The sequence below is a fragment of the Gracilinanus agilis genome, chromosome 4, assembly GCF_016433145.1.
Source record: "Gracilinanus agilis isolate LMUSP501 chromosome 4, AgileGrace, whole genome shotgun sequence".
In the NCBI taxonomy this organism is placed as follows: Eukaryota; Metazoa; Chordata; class Mammalia; order Didelphimorphia; family Didelphidae; genus Gracilinanus; species Gracilinanus agilis.
This window is the reverse complement of record NC_058133.1, coordinates 269,779,900-269,805,491: the sequence shown is the minus strand read 5'-3', so window position 1 is coordinate 269,805,491 and position 25,592 is coordinate 269,779,900. Positions and strand designations below refer to the sequence as shown.

Genomic DNA, 25,592 nt, shown 5'->3' with positions numbered 1-25,592 from the left:
TATAACCCACCTGATCATAGTGTGTGATCCTTGTGATATATGTAGTATTTTATTTAAAATTTTTGCCTCTATCATATAACTTCAGAAAACTTATATAGAAATTTGTTATTACATGTAATTGGCAAACAAAAAATAAACATCTTTATAATAAAAAAGAGTTGGGGAAAATTTTTAAAAGTAAAAATTTTTGCAACAATATTCATTAGAGAAATTGTACTATAGTTTTATTTCTCTGTTTTAGATCTTCCTGGTTTAGGTATCAGAACAATATTTGTGTCATAAAAGGCATTTGGAAGAATTCTTTCTTCCTCTGTTTTTTCAAATAGTTTATGTAGTATCAAAATTAATTACTCTTGGAATATTTGGTAGAATTCACTTCTGAATCCATCTGGCCCTGGGGCTTTTTTCTTAGAGAATTCTTTGATGGTTTTTTCAATTTCTTTTTCTGAGATGTGATTAAGTATTTCTTTTCCTCTTTCATTATTCTAGGCAGTTAATGTTTTTGTATATATTCATCTATTTCACTTAGATTGTCAGATTTATTGGCATATACTTGGGCAAAACATCTCCCAATAATTGCTTTATTTTTTTCTTCATTGGTTGTGATTTAAATTTTTGATACTGATAGTTTAGTTTCTTCTTTAAAATCAAATTAACCAATGATTTATCTATTTTATTTACTTTTTCATAAAACCAGCTCCTTGGCTTATTTATTAGTTCAATGGTCTTCTTACTTTCAATTTTATTAATCTCTCCTAATAAAAAAAATCCTTTGATTTTAAAGAATTTCCAATTCGCTATTTACTTTGTGATTTTTAAATTGTTCTTTTTTCTAGTTTTTTTTTTAGTTGCAGGACCTACCAGCTCATTTTACAGATGAAGAAACTGAGGCAAACAGGATTAAACAACTTGAATTGGGTATAGGGCTAGTAAGTGTCTGAGGTCACATTTGAACTCAGGAAGTTGAGTCCTTCTGACTCCAGGCCTGGCACGCTATCTACTGCACCACCTATATACACTTAAATATTAATAATTTTAGTAAGAAAAAAGTTTTGTATTATTAATACAGAAAATTAAAATATTTTAAAATATTTTGTCTTATAATTTAAATTTTTATTTGCATGTTTTATAATGCACATAAATACAATACATATATTTGCATAATAAGACATATATACTTTTTTTAAATAGCCTTTAAAATTGTTTTTATTACTAGAGATGTGTAATAAAAAAAATTTGGAGTACACCTTTCTAGTTTGACATACATCTTATTCCTCATAGGCATTTATCTGGAATTTCTCAGCCTCATTAATAGTTTTAATTCCCTATGGCTGCAGACAAAATAAGAGAGAAGCAGGGTAGAAAACAAGTCCACCTCATCCCCATAATCTAATCTCTGACTTCTTTTTTTTTTAAGCCTTTACCCAAGGCAGAAGAGCCTTAAGTGATTTACCCAGGATCACACATTAGGAAGTGTCTAAGATCAGATTTGAACCCAGGACCTCCCCTCTCCAGGTCTGGCTCTCTGTCCACTGAATCCTCTAGCTGTCCCTGTATCACCTCTTTTTGACAAAATTGTTTAACTTGTGAAAAATGGAAGTCCTTGGGCAAATTAAGGCAATGGCCAGGACCACTTTGTGATGGAAAGGAGGGAGTTGGATCCATTTAAACCAGGAGCCCAGTAAACTGGGCGCATTCAAAGGGGAGAGATGAAATTTTTAGTTCAAAACTCTCAGGCTTTAGGGATCATGAGATTAACAATTGGAAGAAGCCTTAGATTTCATCTAGCCCAATTTAGAAGATTAGAGCAGTGCATAGTCCCCAACAGGTGGTCAATTGGATCACACCAAAGCAGGGCCCCACCAGGACTTACTCAGCATCAGTCATACAGCTAGTAAGTGCCTGAGGCTAACTCAGATCTTCCTGACTCCAGACCTCATGCTCAAGTCACTGTACCACCTAGCTGGTTCTGGACACCTTGCCTTCATTAAAGTAACTTGCTAACTCTTAATGAGTTTGTAGTCCATTAAAATGTTTCAGCCCTCTCATCCCTACCCCATGCATTGTTTTTCACTGAATCACAGATTTTAAAAATTGCAAGGGACTTTACTGTCCATCCAATCTATAATGAAAAGGACGTCCCACTAAAATGTGCCTAACAAATACTTATCCACTTTTGCACAGCTGTGATTTTGGGGAAGTTTGCCTGACATCTAACTTAAATCTACTTTTGCACATCTCCCCCATTGCTCAGACTGCCCAGTGTGTAGGGCTTCAGATTCTACTTTCCTTTCCCAAACTTTTCCCTCTTCCTTTCTCCTTTTCCATCCCTCTCTCCCTCCTTCCTGCAGTGAGCCTGAAGGCAAAAATGGAAAAAAAAAGAGAGAGAGAGAGAGAAAAGGCAGTGAGGTTTCCTTCAGTGCAGAAAGCAACCCCTAGGGCAAGAGACCAAGACTGCATAAAAATCAGCCTGCTCTGCTGTACTGGAAAGTATCCTGGGCTTGAGGTCCCAAGATCAGACCTATGATTCCCTCTGTTATTAACTTATTGTTTGACTTGAGGCAATGCTCTTCCTCTCTGTGAGTTTGTTTCTTACCTCTAAGATGAAGAGGATAGATCAGATTCCCCAGGTCCCTCTGATTTTCTCTCTCTCTCTCTCTCTCTCTCTCTCTCTCTCTCTCTCCATCTTCCCCCATCTCATGTAGTCAGTAATTCTCTCCTTTCCTCAAACCCAATCTACCAGGGTATATGACCATTCCATACTGAAATCTCTCATCTTCTCAATGAAGAGAACAGGAAGAAGGACTGGACCTATGTTTTCATAGTTACATGGAACTCTCGGGGAGGACATTTCCTCTATCTATGCAGGTAGATACTTTTTCTTTCTTCCCTTCTTTGTTTCTTTGTTTTTCCTTCCTTCTTTCCTTCTTTCCTTCTTTCCTTCTTTCCTTCTTTCCTTCTTTCCTTCCTTCCTTCCTTCCTTCCTTCCTTCCTTCCTTCCTTCCTTTCTTTCAATTCTAAGATAGAAGGACTAGGCAAATGAGGGTAAATTACTTGCTCAGGATCACACAGCTAGGAAGTGTCAGAAACCAAATTTGAACCCAGATCCTCCTGACTCCAGCCTGGAGCTCTATCCACTGTGCCACCTAATGCCTGTAGGCATCTTTTCTGCAATTTACAGTCTTAAAAGAGTTGCACAGAACACTGAGCATTTAGTTGACTTGTCCAGGATTACACAGCCAGTATGTATCAGAGATGAGACTTGAACCCAAGTTTCCTGGCTTCAGGGTCAGCTCTCCATTCACTATCCCATCCTATTTCTCTCTCTAAAGCTTTCCCAAATTGAAAAATAACATAGTTCTCCCCTAACTTTTGCATTAATTCAGGCTATGTGAAATTATCTCCCTCTAAAAATTTCCACAATTTTTTGAATGAGGTACAACCTCCAGAATGCTTTTCTGAATGCATATAATTGGAAAGAAATAACCATCAGGTTTAAGCCTTTAAAGCTAGAAAGGATAAAATTGCAGTATGTCAAAGCTGAAAATGATCTTGAAAATTATCTGGTCTTCCTTTTACCCCACTCAATGTTATATATGAAGCAACTGAAGCCCAGAGAGGTAAAACAACTTTTACAAATCAGATACAACTGAAAATGACTAAACAACAAGAAGATTGTGTGGATAAGACTCCTGGCCAAGTACTTCTCCTCCATCTAAACCACACTGTAAATGCCCATCCCACTAGCAGAGGATATACATCCTATCAGTAGAAGTGTCATTGAAGAACAATGACTGCCTACCTGACCTCTTGGGTTTTCAGGGCTCTATGAGCACCAGGAGAGAGTAGGATAACTGGAGAATGCTGAAAGATAAAGGTAGGGGATTCTCAAAGACAGTTTTCACCTACTTTTTATAATTTGTCAACTTTTAGCCCTGCTGTTGTAGAATGTTTTTTTAAAACCCTTACCTTCCTTTTTATTTTTAAGCTTTTACTTAATTTATTAATTTATAATATTTCTCCATGGTTATAGGATTCATGTCCTATCCCTCCTTTGTCCTTCTCCCCTGTTTTAGAACTTTTTGTAGATTCTAGTCATTAGATTTGTTGTTTCTGTACTGCTGGCCCCTAAAAATACATGGTTCTACTTGCCTCATAAAGAGAGACTGAATTCAAATCCTCACCTTGAAGGGAGTACATGTATCTGTCAGTCATCCTATATAATGCCCAAACTGACCTCTGGCATAATTGTCATTGTTGTTCATCCTTTATTCAAAGAGGACCAATGGCATCATGGGATGATGCCTTGCCTCAAATGTGAATTGGATTTAAGAAGGCAGAGGCACAAAGTCTCATCAATCTCATTCTCTCTTTCAGTGTAATCCAAATCCAGTGGAAAGACAAAAGTCAGAATGGTTGGCAATGGGCTGAGTGGATAACTTTGGTATCTTGGTATCTTGTTCTAACCAAGCTCTCAGCACCCTATAGCACTGCTTTAGCTGCTTTCATGGCTATTGGAACAAATAGCTCTTATTCACCCATTCTGTTGGTGAAAATCTTCATGTGTTTGGAATAGACACCCCTCTGACTCAAGGATGAGTTTGAGACCCATCAGTTACCCTCAACCTGGTTTGGTATGGATGCCGTGCATATTACAGCTTCTTGATGCCACAGATGAGAGAGCTGAGTCAAAAGTGAATGAGCAGCTACTGTCAGGGGCTTAATGAAGGCAGTTTGATGGGTTTCATAGCTTTAAAATGATTTATTGGTAGAAGTAAATAATTGAGTTCGATTCCATTGTTCTATAAGAAAACTGAGGCCCAATAAGATTAAATGACTTGTCACAGCTAATTCCACAGTAGAGGCTAGATTTGAACTATAAATCAGTGATTCTTTTAGTTTCTTTAAGCACCTTCATTCCTTTGTTCCTTCCTTCTTTCCTTCCTTCCTCCCTCCCTTTCTTTCCTTTTTTCAGATTTTAATGACCATCTGTTTTATACCACAGACATCATAGGAATTATTTCCTCCCCCATTTCCTACCTCTAGTACAGCTTCTTTTGAAGTAAAGAAAAATAGTGATACCAAACAAAAACTGTAATGCCACCCATTATCAAATATAAAGTCCACTTTCATCATCCTCCTACTTGTCTAGGAAAAAGAGGGAGTTTCCTCTCTCCTTTGGAGCCAAGATGGGTCATTAAAATTTTACGAAGTATTCAGTTTCAATGTAGCTTTTTTTTTTTTCATTTATGTTACTGTTCACTATGCATGATCAGGACCTGGTTCTATTTACTTCACTATATCATTCCCTACATATTTCCCATGTTTCTCTAAATTCCTCATATGCATCATTTTTTAAGATACAATAACCATAGAATTATAGGTAAAGATATAGAAGGGAAGTTAGAAGTCATCTAATCCCAAATGTACATTTTATAGATGAGGAAACCTAGAACCATAGTGAACTGCTGAAGATTACATAGGTAGTATGTGGAAGAGCCAGAATTTTAATGTATGTAGGTCCAATGTTCTTTCTGCTTCACCATACTGTTCTCCAAATATTCCACCATATTCATATTCCAGAAATCATAATTTATTCAACCATCACTACATTAGCAGGGGTTCTCCTGTGTTCCTTCCTTTAGACCAGTGATTCCCAAAGTGGGCACTACCACCCCCTGGTGGGTGCTGCAGCGATCCAATGAGGCGGTGATGGCCACAGGTGCATTTATCTTTCCTAATAATTGCTATTAAAATTTTTAAAAATTAATTTCCAGGGGGCTAAGTAATATTTTTTTCTGGAAAAGGGGCAGTAGGCCAAAAAAGTTTGGGAAACACTGCTTTAGACCACATCATGTGAGGCTGGAGCCAGAATGACCATGTTTGGTGACGGGAGTAATATTCTAGCCCTGGCTTACATTCCTCATTTGCAAATCAGAGATTGTGGGATCTGAACATTAAAGAAATTCTAAAGGGGCAGCTTAATGTAGCAAAAAGAGTTACTGGTTTAGGATTTAGGGGACCTAACTTCTAATACTAGCTCTACCCTTAATTAGTGATATGACCTCTTTGGGTAAACTAACCTCCTCAGCTTTTAGTTTTTACATCTGTAAAATGAATTAGATGACATCTAGGTTCTTTCTAGCTCTAACAAGCAGTAAGTTATAATCGTCTAAGCATGGTTTAAGCTGAGAAACAAAGCTGTATCTAAGAATTGTGACATGTTCGGGCAAATTCAATTGGGTAGGGCAAGGCCTGGGAAGTATTTAACCTAGCTAGGTTGTGTAATGGATAAAGTGCTGGATTTGGAGTGAGGAAGATCTGGGTTCAAAAGAGCCAGGAACCTCATTTGGAGTTTTCTTGGCAAAGATCCTAGTGTGGTTTTTCATTTCCCTCTCCAGCTTGTTTTCCAGAAGAGGAAAGTAAGGACAACAAACCCTGTTACTAAGTGTCTAAGACCAGATTTGAATTCAAGAAGATGAATCTTCTTGACTCCAAACCTGGCACTTTTCCACCTAGCTGCACCTAGAGCAAGAGTGCCAAGCTCTTATCTCCCAAAACTGACTTACTGTGTGACCTCAGACTGATCATTGAACCTTTGATACTTCTATTTTTCCATCTATGAAATGGAGAAAATAATTGCTGTTCCTCTCTGCCTCCGAGGGATAAGACAAATGTGTTTTTTATATTTTTATATTTTATTTATATTTATTATTAATATATTATATTTTATATTTTTAAATAGAGTATATATGGTAGAAAAAAGAAACCCAGGCCAAGTATCACACCCTGCTTTTAGCTTGAGTTCTATTGTGTGTGACCTTAGACAATTCACTTAAACTCTCTTTCTGTTTCCTCATCTATAAAATAGGAATCACATTTCTACTTTACAAAGTTACAACAATATAGGATATAGAAAGCACATCATAAAAGTAAAGAAAGGTGAATATGAGAATAATAATCATATACTAAGAAATTTTTTGACATGCCTATATTTTTATGTTTCATTCTCCATCCTGTAAGCATTTTTCTAAACATTGTTCATTTTCTCTTTTCTGCCCATTGGGTGAGAACAGTTTGAGATATGTGTCTGAGAGATGAAGGATCAAATGATTACAGTTTATCATGGGAAGGAAATTACAGGTCATCGTACAGATTGAAATCTATCCTACTTTCAGGAGTATATCTGAGGTATCAGATTTAATTCTGAGCTCTACTATTTAAGAAGGGCATTGATAAGCTATGGAGTAACCAGAAAAGGATAGCCATAATGGCCTCCAGTTCATACCATATAAGGATTTGTTGAAAGAACTGAATATATTTATCCTGGAAAAGAGAAGACTCAAGAGGGACAAATATTTGAAGAGATGTCATCTGGAAAAAGAAACTTGAGTTGTTCTATTGTTTAGAAAAGGAAAAACCAGAAGCAAAGACAAAATTTGCAAAGAAATAAATTTAGGTTTAATTTACAGGGAGAACTTCTTAACAATTAGTTTTCCAGGGGGTAGCTCAGTGGATTGAGAGTCAGGCCTAGAGACAGGCAGTCCTAGTTAAAGTGGGCCTCAGACACGTCCCAGCTGTGTGACCCTGGGCAAGTCACTTGACCCCCATTCCACCAAGAAGCCAATACACAGAAGTTAAGGGTTTTAAAAAAACAATTAGTTTTCCAAAAATGGGAAGGGTTTGAGAAGTTCTGAATTTCTCCTTCTTGGGGATCTTTGATGAGAATCTGGACAATCAGCGGTTGGGTATTCTGTCATGGAGATTCCTTTCAAGTATAGTTTGGATGAGATGACTGATGAGGGTCCTTCTAATGCTTAAGTTCTGTGATTCTCTCCCCCAAATACCAAGAGTTGTCTGCTTTCTTTTGTGGTTATTGTTTGCAGCATCAGTCACTACTTACAAAGCCTGGAGTTGGTGACTTTTATCTCTGACTTGCTGTCATTCTTTTCTCATTCACTTACACATCCTTTGAATTCTAAACTAGGTAAAGCTAGGTAAAGAGAATTCTGTTGCAAATTTATGGGTACCAATTTGTGTGCATCATCTCATTTCTGCCTAAACTTGAAGCAGTTTTCCTAAGAATCAGCAATGAGATCAGCTAGAAGGTCTGATTGGCTAAGAGGATTCCAAATCAATAATTATTCATACCTGCATTTTTCTAGATGATCATTTGAAAGAGGAATTAGAGAAAGGCCTTTGAGGAGAAGCAAATGGGGACTTTTACTTTGCTTTTTGTGTTTTAATTACATTTTTCAGCCAATGAAACTCATTTTCTCTACCTCCCAACTTTAATCCATTGAGAAAAAATGAAGAACAAAATCCTGTTACAAATATGTGTAGTCAAACAAAACACATTCCATAATTGGCCTTATCTTAAAAAATTATTCCTTAATCTCCATTATGAATTCATCATTTCTAAATCAGGAGGCAAATGGGATGTTTCATCGCGAATCCTCTGGAACATGTAATAATAATTTTCAACATATATTTTCCAAAATTATAAGATCCAAACTGAACCCTTTCCTCCCCCAGTAAGAGATAGTGAGCAATTTGATCTGAGCCATCATGTATTATCATGCAAAACATACTTCTATATTGGTCAGCGTTGTAAGAACACACTCATACAAAACCAAAACTCCAAAATGAAACTGTAAATACATTGATATGAAAGATAGTATGCATTGACTCACATCTATCTGACTCCAACAGTTGTTTCTCTGGAGGTGGATAGCATTTACTATCATAAGTCTTTCAGAATTGTCTCAGATCATTGCTGAGAGGAGTCAAGTTTTCACAGATGACCATTGTACAATATTACTGCATTCAGTGTTCTTCTAGTTCTACTTATTTCACTCTGTATCAATTCATGCAAATTCTTCCAGCTTTTTCTGGAATAATCTTGCTTATCATTTCTTATAGCAAAATAGTATTCTATTAACAACACATACCACAATTTATCCAGCCTTTCCCCAATTGATGGGCTTTCTCTCAATTTCCAATTCTTAAACACCACAAAAAGAGATGCTATAAATATTTATTTACAGTTAGGTTCTTTCCCCTTTTTATGATCTCTTTGGAATATAGACCCAATAGTGATATTATAGAATCAGAGTATGCACAGTTTTATAACATTTTGAGCATATTTCCAAATTGTCCTCCAGAACAGTTGGATTAGTTCACAACTCTACCAACGGTTGTGTTCCACTTTTGCCACATCCCCTCCAAAATTCATTGCTCTTCCCTTCTATCATTTTAGCCAATCTGCTAAGTGTGAGGCAAAATCTCAGTTATTTTGATTTGCATTTCTGTAATTATTAGAGATTTAGAACACTTTCACATGTGCTTATTGATAGTTTTGATTTCTTTATCTGAAAATTGCCTATTCATGTCCCTTGCCCATTTATCAATTGGGGAATGGCTTGATTTTTTACACAATTGATTTAAGTCCTTGTATATTTGAGTAATTAGATCCCTGTCAGAGTTTTTTGTTATAAAGATTTTTTCCCAATTTGTTGTTTCCCTTCTGAGTTTGACTGCATTGTTTTTGTTTGTATAAAAGCTTTTTAGATTGATTTAATCAAAATCATTTATTTTACATTTTGTAATTTTCTCTAACTCTTGCTTGGTTTTAAAATCTTTCCTTTCCCAGAGATCTGACAAGTATAGTATTCTGTGTTCACTTAACTTGTTTATAGTTTCCCTCTTTATATTCAAGTCATTCACCCATTCTGAATTTATCTTGGTGTAGGGTGTGAAATGTTGATCTAAACCTAATCCCTCCCATATTGTTTTCCAAATTTCCCAGCAGTTTTTGTCAAAGAGTGGATTCTTGTCCCAAAATTTGGGCCCTTTGGGCTAATCATACACTGTCTTGCTGACACCACTTACCCCAAGTCTATTCCACTGATCCTCCCTTCTGTCTCTTAGCCAGTACCATAACGTTTTGATGGCCTCTGCTTTATAGTATATATAGTTTAATATCTGGTACTGCTAGGCCCCCTTCCTTCACATTTTTTTTTCATTATTTCTCTTGATATTCTTGATCTTTTGTTATTCTAATTGAACTTTGTTATAGTTTTTTTTCTAATTCAGTAAAGAAGTTTTTTGGTAGTTTGATAGGTATGGTGCTAAATAGGTAAATTAATTTGGGTAGAATGGTCATTTTTATTATGTTAGCTCATCCTACCCATGAGCAATCAATGTTTTTCCAATTGTTTAGATCTAGTTTTAATTGTTTGGAAAGTGTTTTGTAGTTGTTTTCATATAATTCCTGTTTGTTTTGGTAGATAGAATTCTAAGTATGTTATGTTGTCTAGGATGTTTTTAAATGGTATTTCCCTTTCTAACACGTGCTGCTGTGATGTGTTGGAAATATATAGAAATGCTGATGATTTATGTGCATTTATTTTGTATCCTGCAACTTTGCTAAAGTTGTTGATTATTTCTACAAGCTTCTTAGTTGATTCTCTAGGATTTTTTAAGTAGACCATCATATTATCTGCAAAGAGTGATAGCTTAGTCTCCTCCTTACCTATTTTAATACCTCAAATTTCTTTTTCTTCTCTAATTGCTACAGGTAGTGTTTCTATTACAATGTTGAATAATAGAGGTGATAATGGGCATCCTTGTTTCACTCCTGATCTTATTGGAAAGGCTTCTAATTTATCCCCATCGCATATGATGCTTGTTGATGGTTTTAGGTATATACTGTTTATTATTTTTAAGAAAGGTCCTTCTATTCCTATACTTTCCAGTGTTTTCAATAGTAATGGGGCTGTATTTTGTCAAAGGCTTTTCAGCATCTATTGAGATAATCATGTGATTTTTGTTTGTTAGATTGTTGATATGGTCAATTATGTGGATGGTTTTCCTAATGTTGAACCATCTTTGCATTTCTGGTATAAATCCCACCTGATCATGGTGGATGATCTTCTTGATTAATTGGTAGAATCTCTTTGCTAGTATTCTATTTAAAATTTTTGCATCTATGTTCATTAGGGAGATTGGTCTGAGGTTTTCTTTCTCTGTTTTTGACCTACGTGGCTTTGGAATCAGTACCATATTTGTGTCATAAAAGGAATTTGGTAGGACTCCTTCTTTGCTTATTATATCAAATAATTTGTATAGTATTGGGATTAATTGTTCTTTGAATGTCTGATAGAATTCACTTGTGAATCCATCAGACCCTAGTGATTTTTTCTTAGGGAGATCTTTGATGGCTTGTTCAATATCTTTTTCTGATATGGGATTATTTAGACATTCTATTTCTTCTGCTGTTAATCTAGGCAATTCATATTTTTGTAAATATTCATCCATATCTCTTAGATTGCTATATTTATTGCCATATAATTGGGCAAAATAGTTTTTAATGATTGCCTTAATTTCCCCTTCATTAGAGATGAGGTCTCCCTTTTCATCCTTGATACTGTCAATTTGGTTTTCTTCTATCCTTTTTTTTATTGTATTGACCAGCACTTTGTCTATTTTATTTGTTTTTTCAAAATACCTGCTTCTAGTCTTATTTATTAATTAAATAGTTCTTTCACTTTTGATTTCACTAATTTCTCCCTTGATTTTTATTATTTCTAATTTAGTTTTCATCTGGGGATTTTTAATTTGCTCACTTTCTAGTTTTTTGATTTGCATGCCCTATTCATTAATCTCTGCCCTCCTTAATTTGTTAATATGTACACTCAAGGGTATAAATTTCCCCCTGAGTACTGCCTTGGCTGCATCCCACAGAGTTTGGTAGGATGTCTCATCATTGTCATTCTCTTCAATGAAATTGTTGATTGTTTCTGTGATTTCTTCTTTAACTAGCTAGTTTTGGAGAATCATATTATTTAATTTCCAATTAGTTTTTTATTTGCCTGTCCAGGTGCCCTTACTAATTATTATTTTTATTGCATTATGATCTGAGAAGGTTACATTTATTTTTTCTGCTCATTTGCATTTGTTTACAATGTTTCTATGCCCTATTACATGGTCAATCTTTGTGAATGTACCATGTGCAGCTGAAAAGAAGGTGTATTCCTTTAAGTCCCTATTTATTTTTCTCCAAATATCTATTAAATCTAATTTTTCTAGGACTTCATTCACTTCTCTTACCTCTTTCTTATTTATTTTTTAGTTTGATGTATCTAGATCTGAAAGAGGAATATTTAAATATCCCACTAGTATGATTTTGCTATCTATTTTCTTCTTGAGCTCTTCCAGTTTCTCCTTCACAAATTCAGATGCTATGCCATTTGGTGCATACATATTGAGCACTATTATTTCCTCATTGTCTACACTGCCTTTTATCAGGATATAATTACCTTCCCTGTCTTTTTTATTCATATCTATTTTTACTTTGGCTTTGTCAGAAATTATGATCGCCACTACTACCTTCTTTTTCTCCTTTGAAGCCCAAAAGATTTTGCTCAAGCCCTTTACCTTAAACTTGTGTATGTCTGCCTGCCTCATATGTGTTTCTTGTAGACAACATATGATAGGATTTTGGTTTCTAATCCACTCTGCTATTTGCTTCCATTTTATGGGCCAGTTCATCCCATTCACATTCAGAGTTATAATTATCAGTTGTGTATTCGCTAATATTTTGGTATCCTCTCCTAGTTCTACTCCTTCTTCTTACACTATTTCCTTTTAAACCAGTGGTTTTCTTTAAGCCAGTAACCCTTGTCCCCTCCCTTGATTTACTTCCCTTTCTACCCCCTCCCTTATTATTCCCCTCTTTTTATTTTTAAGGCCTAATGAATTCCCTCCCCCTTCTTCTCCCCTCCCTTTTTTGACCTCCCCACTCCCCTGCTCCCCTTGGTTTATCCCTTCTGACTTTCTTAGTAGGGTTAGATAGAGTTTTATATCCCAATGGATATACTTTTCCCTTCAGGGTTAATTACACTGAGAGTAAGGTTTAAATATTACCTCTTAATGCTCTCTTCCTCTCCTTCTTATAATAGTATTTATCCCTTCCCTTTCCCATGCCCTCTTTGTGTGTAATAGAATATCCTATTTTTCTTATTCCTTCAGTTTTCTCTTGGGGTCCTCTACTATTCACCCCACTCTTCCCCCCCCCCCGATATCATCTTAGACCATTTAGTATTCCAACCTCTCTCTATGAATAATTCTTCTAATTACTATAAGAGAGAATACTATAATAGTGAATAGAGTTCACTACAGAGAATTACTTAACATTTTTCCACATAGGAATACAAATAATTAGATCTTATTGAAGCTCTTAAAGAGGCAAATTTAAAAAAATGTGTTTTCTTACTTTCCCTTCTGTTTCTTATTTATCTTTTCATGTTTCTCTTAATTTTTGTGGTTGGATATAGAACTTTCCATTTAATCCTGGTCTTTTCTGTGCAAATACTTGGAAATCTTCTACCTTGTTGAATGCCCAAACTTTCCCCTTGTAATAAAAAGGGGAATAAAGGAAAAGGTAAATGGGGTTTAGGTTCTTTGGTGGGAAAGGAGAGTGCAATAGTGGATTGAGGCTGTAAGGAGAGATGTAAGGGGATGGCTGAGTTTAGGGAAATAGAGGACAAGGTAGTATAATGAATGGTAAGGAGAGATGATGAGATAATTAGGGGAGGCAGCTGCAACAGGGAGACACTCAGACTAGAGACAGAGCTTACTGGGGAAGGAAGGCTGGACTCTTCCAGGGAAAATGGCATTTCTACAGACACAAAAGTTAGGGCCAGTCAGAAGTGGTTTGAATCTGACTAGAGGGCTTTCTACTCAGTTTCTCAAGTCCACAAAGACTTGTTCGTGAAACTGAAGGATTTCCAGGAGGAAGTATAGAGACAACTACTTCCTCCCAAGATGGATGCTCCCAGCTTCCCTCAGGAAAATAAAGAGAATTATTTCTTCCCTCCTTCAACCCTCACTTATCGTCAAGCCAATGATTTAGCAAAGGGTTTGATTAGGTAACATGGGGTTTATTAAAGTTTCAGGTTGATTATAAAGGAGAGAGGAGTTCAGGGTTTCCCTAACAGCTGCTAAGGAGAAGCTCAAGGAGGTGGAGGGTTACAGTAATGGCTTGGATTGAGATAGAGCCTGCTCTCTCTCAGCCAGGGAAGTTTGGCTGCCCTTGAGGTTAGGGAGTACTAAAACAATAAAGCAGGGGATAGTTTGTTTCAAGGGTAAGCCCTACTTGTCTATGGGGAACTAAATCCTCAAAGTCTAATTGCTACAACCCAAAAATCCACCCTTCTCCCAAAGCCCACAGGAAAATCAGGAAAGTAATAGGGGAATGGAATACGGAAGGTCAGGGAAGGTTCAGAGAAGTTAGCTAAGCTCTAAATGTCCAAGGACAAAAGCACAGATTCAAGGCAAGGTTTCAGTTCGAAGGCAGAGCCCAGTTCGCCCCTCTGCTCTTCACAAGCTTCTGGGACCAACTGACTTTTGTCAAGAGTTCTAAGGCTGGTTAACTGCCAGAAGTTCTAGATAGGTTTTTCAGGGTAAATGCCTTGATTGCGTCTCTGCATTACACCCTGGAAGTATAAAGTCAGCTTTGATGGGTAGGTGATCCTTGGTTGTAGACCCAGTTCTCTTGCCTTTCTGAATATCATATTCCAAGCCTTGCGGTCTTTTAGTGTGGAGGCTACCAAATCCTGTGTGTTCCTGATTGGTGCTCCCTGATATCTGAATTGTCTCTTTTTGGTTTCTTGTAAATCTTTTTCTTTTACTTGGAAGCTCTTGAATTTGGCTATTATATTCCTGGGGGGTTGTCTTTTCAGGGTCTAGGGTGATCTATGGATCCTTTCAATGTCTATATTGCCCTCTTGTAGAACTTCAGGGCAATTTTGCTGAATAATTTCTTTTAATATTGAGTCCAAATTTCTATTAATTTCTGCTTTTTCAGGAAGACCAATGATTCTCATATTGTCTCTTCTAGCCCTGTTTTCTTGATCTGTCAATTTCTCATTGAGATATTTCATGTTTCCTTCTATTTTATCAGTCTTTTGACTTTGTTTTATTTGTTCTTGCTGTCTTGAGAAATCATTGGCTTCTACTTGTCCAATTCTTGTCTTTAGAGACTGGTATTCTACTATAAGCTTTTGATTTTCCTTTTCGATTTGGTCTATCCCGTTTTCCAGCTCTTTGATTTTGGTCTCCAATTTGCTTATCAGTTCTTTTGATTTGGGGGCATCTTTTTCTAATTGCCCAATTCTAACCTTTAGAGACTGGTTTTCCTTTTCAATCTGGTCATTTCTGGTCTTCAATTTACTTGCCTCACTTTCCAATTGTCTAATTCTGCCTGTTAAACTGTTATTTTCTTGCCAGATCTCTTCCATCTTTCTGATAATCTCAGATTTGAACTCTTCAAGACCTTGTGACCTGTTTTCATTTTTTTGGGAAGGTTTGGATATGGTTACTTGTTTGTTCTCCTCTGCTGTTTGCTCTATTGTCTGGATTTTTTTCTGTGTAATAGTGGTTGAGTGTTAAAGGTTTCTTTTTGATCTTTCTCTTCTGGGGTTCCTGAGTCTGGCTTGCCATTTTAAACCCAGCGCCCTCTTGGCTTTATCCTCATGTCCAGGGTCTGTCTGCACTCTTTAGGCTACTGAGGTCTCAGGTCTAGTTGTTCTCAGAGTCCAGCCTCCTGGTGGTCCCCTTGCTTGTTCCTCTGCTCAAGGCTCCTTTAACAGTCTCAGGGCTCTGCTTCCACAGTCATCCACCCCTCTGCACTGGCTCCCACTCAAGGTCTGCCCCTGCACTCAGGATCCGGGTCCACGCCTGCGCTCAAGGTCTGTGTTCAAAGTCTGTGGGTTCTTTAGCCTCTTGGGGTTTTAACTCTTGCTGCTCTCAGGAGCAGGCCCTGGTGACCCCAAGTAGCTGCCAATGACTTAATGGGTGCCCCAAACATGCTCTAATTCTTTTGCACTGGCTTTGGTACTGTAGGTGGTGTAGGGGGGGGAGGTGGTTGCTCAGCTCGCTTTTCAGTGAGAGTTATTTCACCCCCTTATAGCATGGAAATACCCTGATTCCATGTACCTTCAATGCTGCACCCTGTTGTGGGGTCCCTTCATTCGTCTGGATTTGTTTTTATGTCTTCTTGAGGAGTACTATATGTGTGGGTTAGGAGAGGTAAAACAGCTGCTTTTTACTCTGCCATCATCTTAACCCGGAAGCCTCATGGATTGTATTCTTAAGGATTTGGTTTAGTTCTCTACTGATTTGAGAAATTAGACCTTTATCAGAGAAATTTGGTATAAAAAACTTTTCCCCAGTTTGTTGACAAATGGGCTTTGGAATGAAAAAAGAGATATCTCCCATGTGCCAGACTATATATAGAGAAGCCCACTCCTCCATGTTTCTTGAATTTCAGTGTCCAAAACTGTAGACAGTATTAAGAATAGATTCCTCTAATCCTCCAAAGCTTTTTCTCTCTGTGCTTGAACTTACTCCCAGGCAAAGCTAATTTACTTTTTTTTTTTAATTCCTATCTTCCATCTTGGAATCAATACTATATATTGGTTCCAAGGCAGAGGAGTGATAAAGGCTAGGCAAAGGAGGTTAATGTAATAATAATTTTCAACATATATTTTACAAAATTATAAGATCCAAACTGGCTCCTTCCCTCCCTGAGTAGGAGATGGTAAGCAATTTGATCTGGGCCATCATATATTATCATGCAAAACACACTTCAGTATTGATCAGTGTTGTAAGAACACACTCATACAAAACCAAAAACCCAAAAAGAACTGTAAATACATTGATGTGAAAGTTAGTATGCATTGATTCACATCTATCTGACTCCAAAAGTTAAATGACTTTCCCAGAGTCACACCGCTAAGAAGTGTCTGAGACCAAATTTGAACCCAGGACCCCCCATTTCTAGGCCTGGCTCTCAATCCACAGAGTCACCTACATGGTCCTTAGCTCATTTACTCCTGTGTGGCTTTTGGTCTATTCTAATCTATATAATTTTCTTAATTTCTATTTGCTACTTACTTTTTAAAAACATTTTATTTTTTCAATTACATGGAGATACAGTTTTGACAATTGTTTTCGGATATTTTGCGATTCAGATTCTCTCCCTTCCTCTCTCCCCTTCTCCTCAAGGTGGTAAATAGTCTGGTATAGGTTATACCAATGCTTTCATGCAATACATATTTCCATATTCCTTATACATGACAAAAGATACATATCACATTTACAATGAAAGAAAAACTCATGAAAGAATAAAGTGGAAGATGGCATGTTTTAATTTGCAGTCAGACTCCAACACTTCTTTCTTTGGCTATGAATAGCATTTTTCCTCATGAATCTCTTGGGTTTCTCTTGGATTCTTGCATTACTGACAATAGTTTGGTCCTTCTTAGTTGATCATCATGCAACATTTCTTACTATATACACTGTTCTCTTGGCTTTTTCACCTCACTTTGTATCAGTTTATGTAAGTTTTTTCCATGTTTTTCTGAACTCTTACAGTGTAATAATATTCCATCATAATCATATACAACAACTTGTTCAGCCACTTTCAAATTGATGGAAGCCTCCTCAATTTCCAATTCTTTGCCACTACACAAAGAGCTGCTATAAATATTTTTACAAGTAGTTCCTTTCATTGGGGGATCTCTTTGGGATACAGACCTGGTAGTGGCATTACTGGGTCAAAGAGTATGCATAGTTCCATTGTCCTTTGGACATGGTTCCATATTTTTCACCAGAACAGTTGTATCAGTTCACAGTTCTATCAATAATATATTAGTGACCCAATTTTCCCATCTCCCCTCCAACATATATCATTTTCCTTTTTGGTCATATTTACCAATCTGATAGGTATAAGGTGATATCTCAGAATTATTTTAATTTTCATTTCTCTAGTTGATAATTATTTACAATATTTTTTCATATGACTCTAGATAATTTTCATTTCTTCATACAGTTTATTTTGATAAAGAGATTTCTTCCCCTAATAAGGGGTCAGGGACAGTGGCTTTTCTTCTGAATCCATATTAAACCTTTAGACTACAGATGTTTGACATATACTTAATTGGCTTAAGTCTACCTTAATACCCATCTTAGAGACAGAAGAGTGAAGAGAGATCATCCAGTCACAGTAGCCTTAGATCCTACCTGCCTCCTCCCCTCACTTCCCCCTTCACTCTTTCCAAGCTCCTTTCAGTGACAGCTCAGCCTTCCTACCCTCTAGAAAGATGAAAATTGCAATTTCCTTTAAAAACAGGGCAAGCCAAATCCCAGATCAGATATCTATCCATTACACAGAAAGGCCAAACATATTTATATTAAACGGTCAACCACCCACAAACTTTTAAACTACAATTCATATTCCCCTTTCCTCCTTCATTAGAATATAAGTTCCTTGATAGCAGAGACTGTATAATTTCTCATTTTTGTGCACCCTTGTTCAATTGTTTCAGTCATGGTAGACTCTTCATTATCCCAGTTTGGTATTTTGTTTGTCATTTCCTTCTCCAGCTCATTTTAAGGATGAAGAAATTCAAGCAAACAGGATTGTGACTTATCCAAGGACACATAACTATTAAGTGGCTGAGGCAAGATTTGAACTCAAGTCTTCCTAACTACAAGTCTGGTGCACTGTCTACTATACTTTCCCTCTCTACCTGTGTGTACCTACAGTTTTAACTAATGTTTATTGGATGAAATAAGCTTATGCTTTGGACGGAGGAGTCTCAGAAAATGAAATGAACTTATTCCTATCTTCTAGAGGAAAGGGGAGGCCACTGGTCCCGGCTCTTTGATCTTCTTCCTTGAGGCCCCATTTTCTAGGAGTGATTTCAGAAAGTCCTAAAATCGAAGTTTAAGATGGAGAAGTCACTTGCTCAAAGTCCAGTAATTTGCCCAGCTAAATATAAATCCAAGTCTGGGTTTGAAAAGTTGCCCCTATTTCTCTCTTATTAGCCTAGTGACAAAAGAGTTTTCAATGTGCTGCTAACCAAACTGCTATCAATGAGTAAATGATCCAAGGACTTGGCTTGCTGCCTGAGATGATCATCGTCCCTCGCCCAATTTCCCAAGGACTGCATTTAGGTCAAGAGAGCAAGGGACAGTCTGATTATCTGGCCAAATTGATTCAGGTTATATGTCAGGATTTCAGATTCAGTCATCTGAAAAGTTCTGAAATGAGTGATTTATAGGAGAAGATTCTCATTCCCCAGAAATATTTAAGAACACCCTTTCCCAGTTTCTGCTTACCATGAAGTTACAGGCAGTGACCTCCAGGAAATGACTCTTACCTAGGTCTTAGGGTCTACATGCATCAGCCAATCTGTCTGAAATGCCATATATAGAATAGTCAGAGGACCATAAAGCTGAAAAACACCTTAAATATTGCCATCATCTTATTTTATAGATGCAAAAGCTCAGAGATAGTTTAAAGAAGAGATTTGCCTCAGGTGTCACAACTAGTAAGTGGAAGGAAGAGAACAAGAATTTGTTAAGTGCTTACTGTGTGCCAGGCATACTATAATTATGATTTCATTTGATTCTAATAACAATCCTGAAAGGTAGATGCTATTATAATTCCTATTTTATAGATGAAGAAATTGAGGCATACAGAGATTAAATGACTTGCTCTAGATCACACAGCTAGCAATTGTCTGAGACAAGATTTGAACTTGGGTCTTAGAGATTCCAGGCCCAATTTCAGGCCACTAAACCATCTAACTGCCTCTAGCAGAGATGAAATTTGAAACTAGAGCCTCTGTTTGCAGATTCAGAGTTCTTACCATTTACCATGTCACATAACAAGCTTCCACTTTCCCTGTCCCCTTCTCCATTCCCTGGAGGATTATTCTTAAGGATTTGAGAAGTAGAGATTAGAGTTATAACTAGAATGTAAATTTCCTAATTTTGAGTCTTTGCTATACCGTATTAAGGAGAGAACACAGGACTAGAGCTTTAGAGCTGGAAAGGACCCTACTGGTAATCCAGTACAACCTCATGATTTTATAGATAATGATACTAAGCCCCAAGGAATTTATTCAAGTTGTCTTAACTCAAAAGCTAAGTGACTTGCTCAAGGTCACACAGTTTCATGTCAAAAGCAATATTTGAGCTCAGGTCCTGAGATTCTCTAACTCCAGAATCAGTGCTGTTTCTCCTATATCCAGCATGGATATCCTTTTACTCTAGGATCATTTTGTCCTCTGCATCCCTCACTTCACTCTCCTAGGGATGATTCTATAATAAAGTAGCAAAGCTGTCTCCTATATATAACATGGAGGTGTCACATATGACTTACAGAAAGACAATAATACATATTTCTAGCCTCTTATCCCCTTACTCTTCTTCAAGGGAAGCTTTATTTCCAATCAGGTTGTGGTTAAAAGCTTGGCCATTGTGTTCTCCCCACAGAGAGGAGGTACTGGGCTAAAACTATCCCTTAGCTTCCTTAAATATTGTTAGTCTAGGTGATGTAATTCTAAGGTTCAAATTAAACTAAACTTTTAATTGACTGTCATTGATGAGGAAAAGAGAACCCCAACCTTCATATCCAAAGCTTAACTTCCTTCTCATCAAATACCAGTTCTACAATGACCACAAAGAGCATGTAGCAAAGAAACTCATTTATTTAAATTAATAGTAAAATAGAAATTAAAGAAGACATATATGGGAGAATATATACCAGACAATACAGAATAAGAGCGGTAACAGCATGCACAGTGGCTACACTTGGATAAAACCATGTTGGCAGGTGGGCTAAACCAGTTTGAAGGTAGCCAACAGACATCAAATCCATTGGTGAGTTAAAGGGATGTCTACCTTAAGCATGTCAAGAGTTCCTTGATGGAATGGACAGATGAGAGCAATTCCTTCCAACGGCCATTAAGGCAACCAAAACAGGCACTGTGGAGTGCTTAGAGTTTGATGAGACATCAAAGATGCCTTTATGCATTGCATCTTGGGTCACTGCTAGTCATCATAACTTTTGTCTTGCCACTGGACTTCAGTGACTGGAGGAAAGAGTAAGGCTGACAACTTTGAGAAAATGCCTCACATAAAATCCAATTTATGTGCAAGTCAAGACATTATTTGCAGTGCTATTAGTGATCTTCAAAAATGAAGGACAAACAAAAACAACACCAACTCAGCTCAAACAAGAGAGACTATCAAATCTCATCCAATGAAGAAATTCCTCACAGATTCCAATGTAGCAAGCAGGGGATTGAAACATGATAGAGACTGACAACTCCTCTCATGCTAGCTTCTTCTCAGGCTCTTATTCAGCAACATTAAATGTGATTATTATCTTCTCTATCTATAATCTAGAAACCAGAAGTGTCAGAAGCAACTACAGAGCTTGAGGGCACTCAAGAGACTGGAAGAAAGTCAGGAGATTGAATCTCTTTTCTTTCTAAGTCCACCCTGCCTGCTCATGCAGTCCAGACAAGCAGTATTGATCTCCAGCAATGAGGAGAGTCCTATACCAATGGACTTTGGGACACAAGGTATTACAAGAATGCCTCTTTGCAGAAAGTAATAAATGTTAGAGGGGATGTGGCAAAATTGGGACATTAATGCATTGCTGGTGGAATTGTTAATTGATCCAACTATTCCGAAAGGCAATTTGGAACTATGCCCAAAGAGCACTAAAAGACTGCCTGCCCTTTAATCCAGCCATACCACTGCTGGGTTTATACCCCTAAGAGACAATAAGGAAAAAGACTTGTACAAAAATATTTATAGCTATGCTCTTTGTGGTGGAAAAACATTGGAAAATGAGTGGGTGTCCCTCAATTGGGGAATGGCTGAACAAATTGTGGTTGGTGTTGAAATACTATAGTTGAATTGGTATTGAAATACTGTTGGTGATGAAATACTATTGTGCTAAAAGGAATAATGAACTGGAGGAATTCCATGTGAACTGGAACGACATCTAGGAATTGATGTAGAGTGAAAGGAGCACAGCCAGGAGAACATTATACTCAGAGACTGATACACTGTGGCACAATCAAATGTACTTCTCTATTAGCAGCAATGCAATGATCCAGGACAATTCTGAAGGATTTGTGAGAAAGAATGCTAACCACATTGTGATAATTAAATTAAGTCTACACAAAGGTGAGAGCACTTTCCATTTCTGGGAGGTCCTAACCCACATGTGCTAGAGTGAGTAACCAATCAAAATTGAGGCACCACCCCCTACGCTTTCTATGAGAAAGCTTCTATTGTGATTGGACATGTGAATTAGGAGGGAGGAGCAGGAAGTAACACATAAGAGACCCCTTTAAAAGGAGAGGATCCTCAGTCAGCTGAGGGATTGGGTGAAAGACAGCATCGAGTGAGGACCTCTTCTGGTTCATGGAGGAGTGTTGGAATGCTGAGACTCTGGTGGGACCTCTGACTGCTTCCCTTTGAATTGTCACGAGGGTAAGTTAGGCTAACTCTCTTTTTTTTCCCTTGGTGTTTCTGGAGGCTCTAGCCTTAAGGAGGCCTATGTTATTGGAAGAGGCCTTGTGGTTATAAGCCTTGTTTAATTAACCTCTGTGCCCCTCTGCTGGGCCTCTAAATTCTTATCTGGTCTGGGCCAGAGTTTCTCTCTCTCAATCTCCCTACCTTCAACCTTCCTAATTATAAATAAATAAACTCCCATAAAAGTCAATTTTACTTGAGATTATTCCTTAATTGGGAAAATTTCTCCTGGTGAAATATATTTTTTAATATATTGAACCCATAAAACCCTTCTTCCTCCTTACAACATCCAGAAGAACTGTGGGAGGAGAAACACAGAAAAAAAAAATAACTGCTTGATCACATGGGTCGATGGGGATGTGATTGGGGATGTAGACTCTAAATCAGTGGTTCCCAAACTTTTTTGGTCTACCGCCCCCTTTCCAGAAAAAAATATTACTTAGCCCCCTGGAAATTAATTTTTTTTATTTTAATAGCAGTTTATAGGAAAGATAAATGCACCTGTGGCCATCACCACTTCCCTGGAGCACTGTAGTACCCACCACGGGGTGGTAGCACCCACTTTGGGAATCATTGCTCTAAATGATCACCCTAATGCAAATATTAATAATATGGAAATAGGTCTTGATCAATGACACACGTAAAATCCAGTGGAGTTGCTTGTTGGCTATGGGAGGGGGTGGGAGGAGGGGAGGGAAAGAACATGAATCACATAACCATGGAAAAATATTCTAAATTAATTAAGTAAATAAATAAATAAACTTTAAAAAAAAAAGGATGCCTCTTTGCTCATATCCCAAATATGGAATTTTTTCCCACCTGAAATCTACCTTCTGGCTTCCCCTCAGGTCCCAGCTAAAACCATACTCTGGAGTAAGCCTTTTCCAATCCCCTTAAAGTTAATATTTATTATTTGTTGATAATCTACCATTTGTCATATATACCTTTTTTCCCCTGAATCTTGTTCATTCCTAGTTGTTAACATGCTATCTTCCCCAATGAACTGTAAGTTCCTTCAGAGGAGGATTCAGATGAATGCATTTGGGTTTTTTTTTTTGGTAGTCTCATTGCTTAGCCCAATTTTTGACACAGTAGATGCTTAACAAGTGTTTATTGACCAGTTGACAATGTCTCAAAATGATAGGCACTAGAAGTTAATAGGCAGGGGTACCACAAATAGAGTACTTGTCTTAGAGTCAGAAATAATTGGATCTGAATCTTGCAACAACACCTATGATCTCTCTTACTCAAGATATGTCATTAAGCCTCTGTCTCTTCAGTTTTATCATCTGCAAAATGGATCTAATAATAGCACCTCACAGGGTTGAGGTGAGGATCTAATGAAATGAAAAGTGTCTATATGACACTTTTCCAGCCCAAAGGTTGTATAAATTTGAGATATTAGGAACAGTAGTCATACAATGTCCTCTCCCTTTTACCAGAATAAGCTGGATAAGGGCAGAAAAAATCCCTGGGAGGCTAAGAGAGCTTATGAATCTTTTTAATTCAGAGAGCAATCAGTAAAGGCTTAAATAATAAGGTAGGATAATAATAGGAGCAAATAGGGTAAACTATAAAGCAGTAAATAACAGATTGTTGTGTGATGATGGTGAATAGATGGCCCAGAAGTAATCATGAGGAATTCTCCTGCTCCAGTTCTCCAGGCACAAGTGAGAAGGATTTCCTAGAAATATAGAGGGGGGGGGGAAGCAAGAATATAACTTCTTTTTGGAGGAAACCAGGCTTTTTTTTTTGCTTGCTTTTTTTTAAACCAGGTTTCTGTTGAGTGCTAGAAGGTGGAAAAAGTGTGATGTGAAATGACATGTGCCTAAGGGGAGATTGTTTACAATGGGATAGGGGCTGTGCAATTGTGTAAAACTGAGGAAGTATATGGATTATAGAAAGGGGGAGCTGGGTTGAACTATAAAATAATGAAGATAGTAAGCAGTCTGTTTTTTGCCTCAACAGAGGTTGGCTCTAAATAATAGGATCACATATCCAGAGCTCAGCAGAACCTCAGAGGTGATTTCCTCATTGTCTTCTTCTTTCTTGAACCCCTACTTTCCTTATGGCTCACTCCTCCCAACCAAGCATCATCCTTGAATCAATCCCACCATTAGCTACCTTCAATCCTACACATGTGTTAATCAATAAAAGTGGAAAAATCATTCAGTCTTTCTGATGGGGTGCACTACAAATTTATTTTGTTGTGAAAACAATCCTTAAACCTCCACAAAAATGGGCAAGGAAAACTTCAGTTTAATAATGTAATCAATGGACACACAGACTCTTAGAACAGGTCCACCACTACTGGCTACCTCATCTACTAATATGGTAGAATTGATAAGAGAACCATTGAGAAGTTCAAGAAGAAACCACTAGATGGGAAAGAGTTCCTTCAAATATGTCTGAGTCTTAGATAAGCTGAAGGCTGCCATAAGGATGGTATCATTATTGATATCTTCCTCTGGAAATCTGAAACCTATAAGTACAATGTGGCCATTATTGATGCTTGAGGACACAGAGACTTTATCAAGAACATAATTATAAGCTTTACTATGCCTTAGTTCAAGGCATAGAAAGTGACCCTTAAAGATGCTAATGGACTTACACTGCTTGAAACTTTGAATTGGATCTTTCCACCAATTTGTCCAACTGGCAAGCCCCCTGCAATATGTCTACATAATTTGGCAGTAAAGGTACTGTACCTGTTGGCCATGTGGAAACCAGTGTTCTAAAACCAGGAACAGTGGTCACCTTTGCCCCAGTCAACATTACAGCTAAAGTCAAATCTGTTGAAATGCACCATGAAGCTTTGAGTGCCAAGAATATGTCTGTCAAAGATGTTTGCCATGATTATGTGGCTGATGATAGCAAGAATGACCCACCCATGGAAGCAGATGGCTTCATTGCACAGGTCATTTTCCTAAACCATCCGGGCCAAATCAGTACTGGCTTTGTATCTGTTCTGGATGGTCATGCTGCTCACATTGCTTGCAAGTTTACTGAACTGAAGAAGATTGAATGAAAGAAGCAAGGAAGGAAGGAAGGAGAGAAGGAAGGAAGGAAGGAAGGAAGGAAGGAAGGAAGGAAGAAAGAAAGAAAGAAAGAAAGAAAGAAAGAAAGAAAGAAAGAAAGAAAGAAAGAAAGAAAGAAAGAAAGAAAGAAAGAAAGAAAGAAAGGAA

At 37.4% G+C, this 25,592-nt stretch overlaps 1 pseudogene; it reads left to right on the top strand.

Moving 5' to 3' along the window:
- Window positions 1-24,965: 24,965 nt before the first annotated feature.
- Window positions 24,966-25,447, top strand: LOC123246397 (annotated as a pseudogene).
- The last annotated feature ends 145 nt before the right edge of the window (window positions 25,448-25,592 follow it).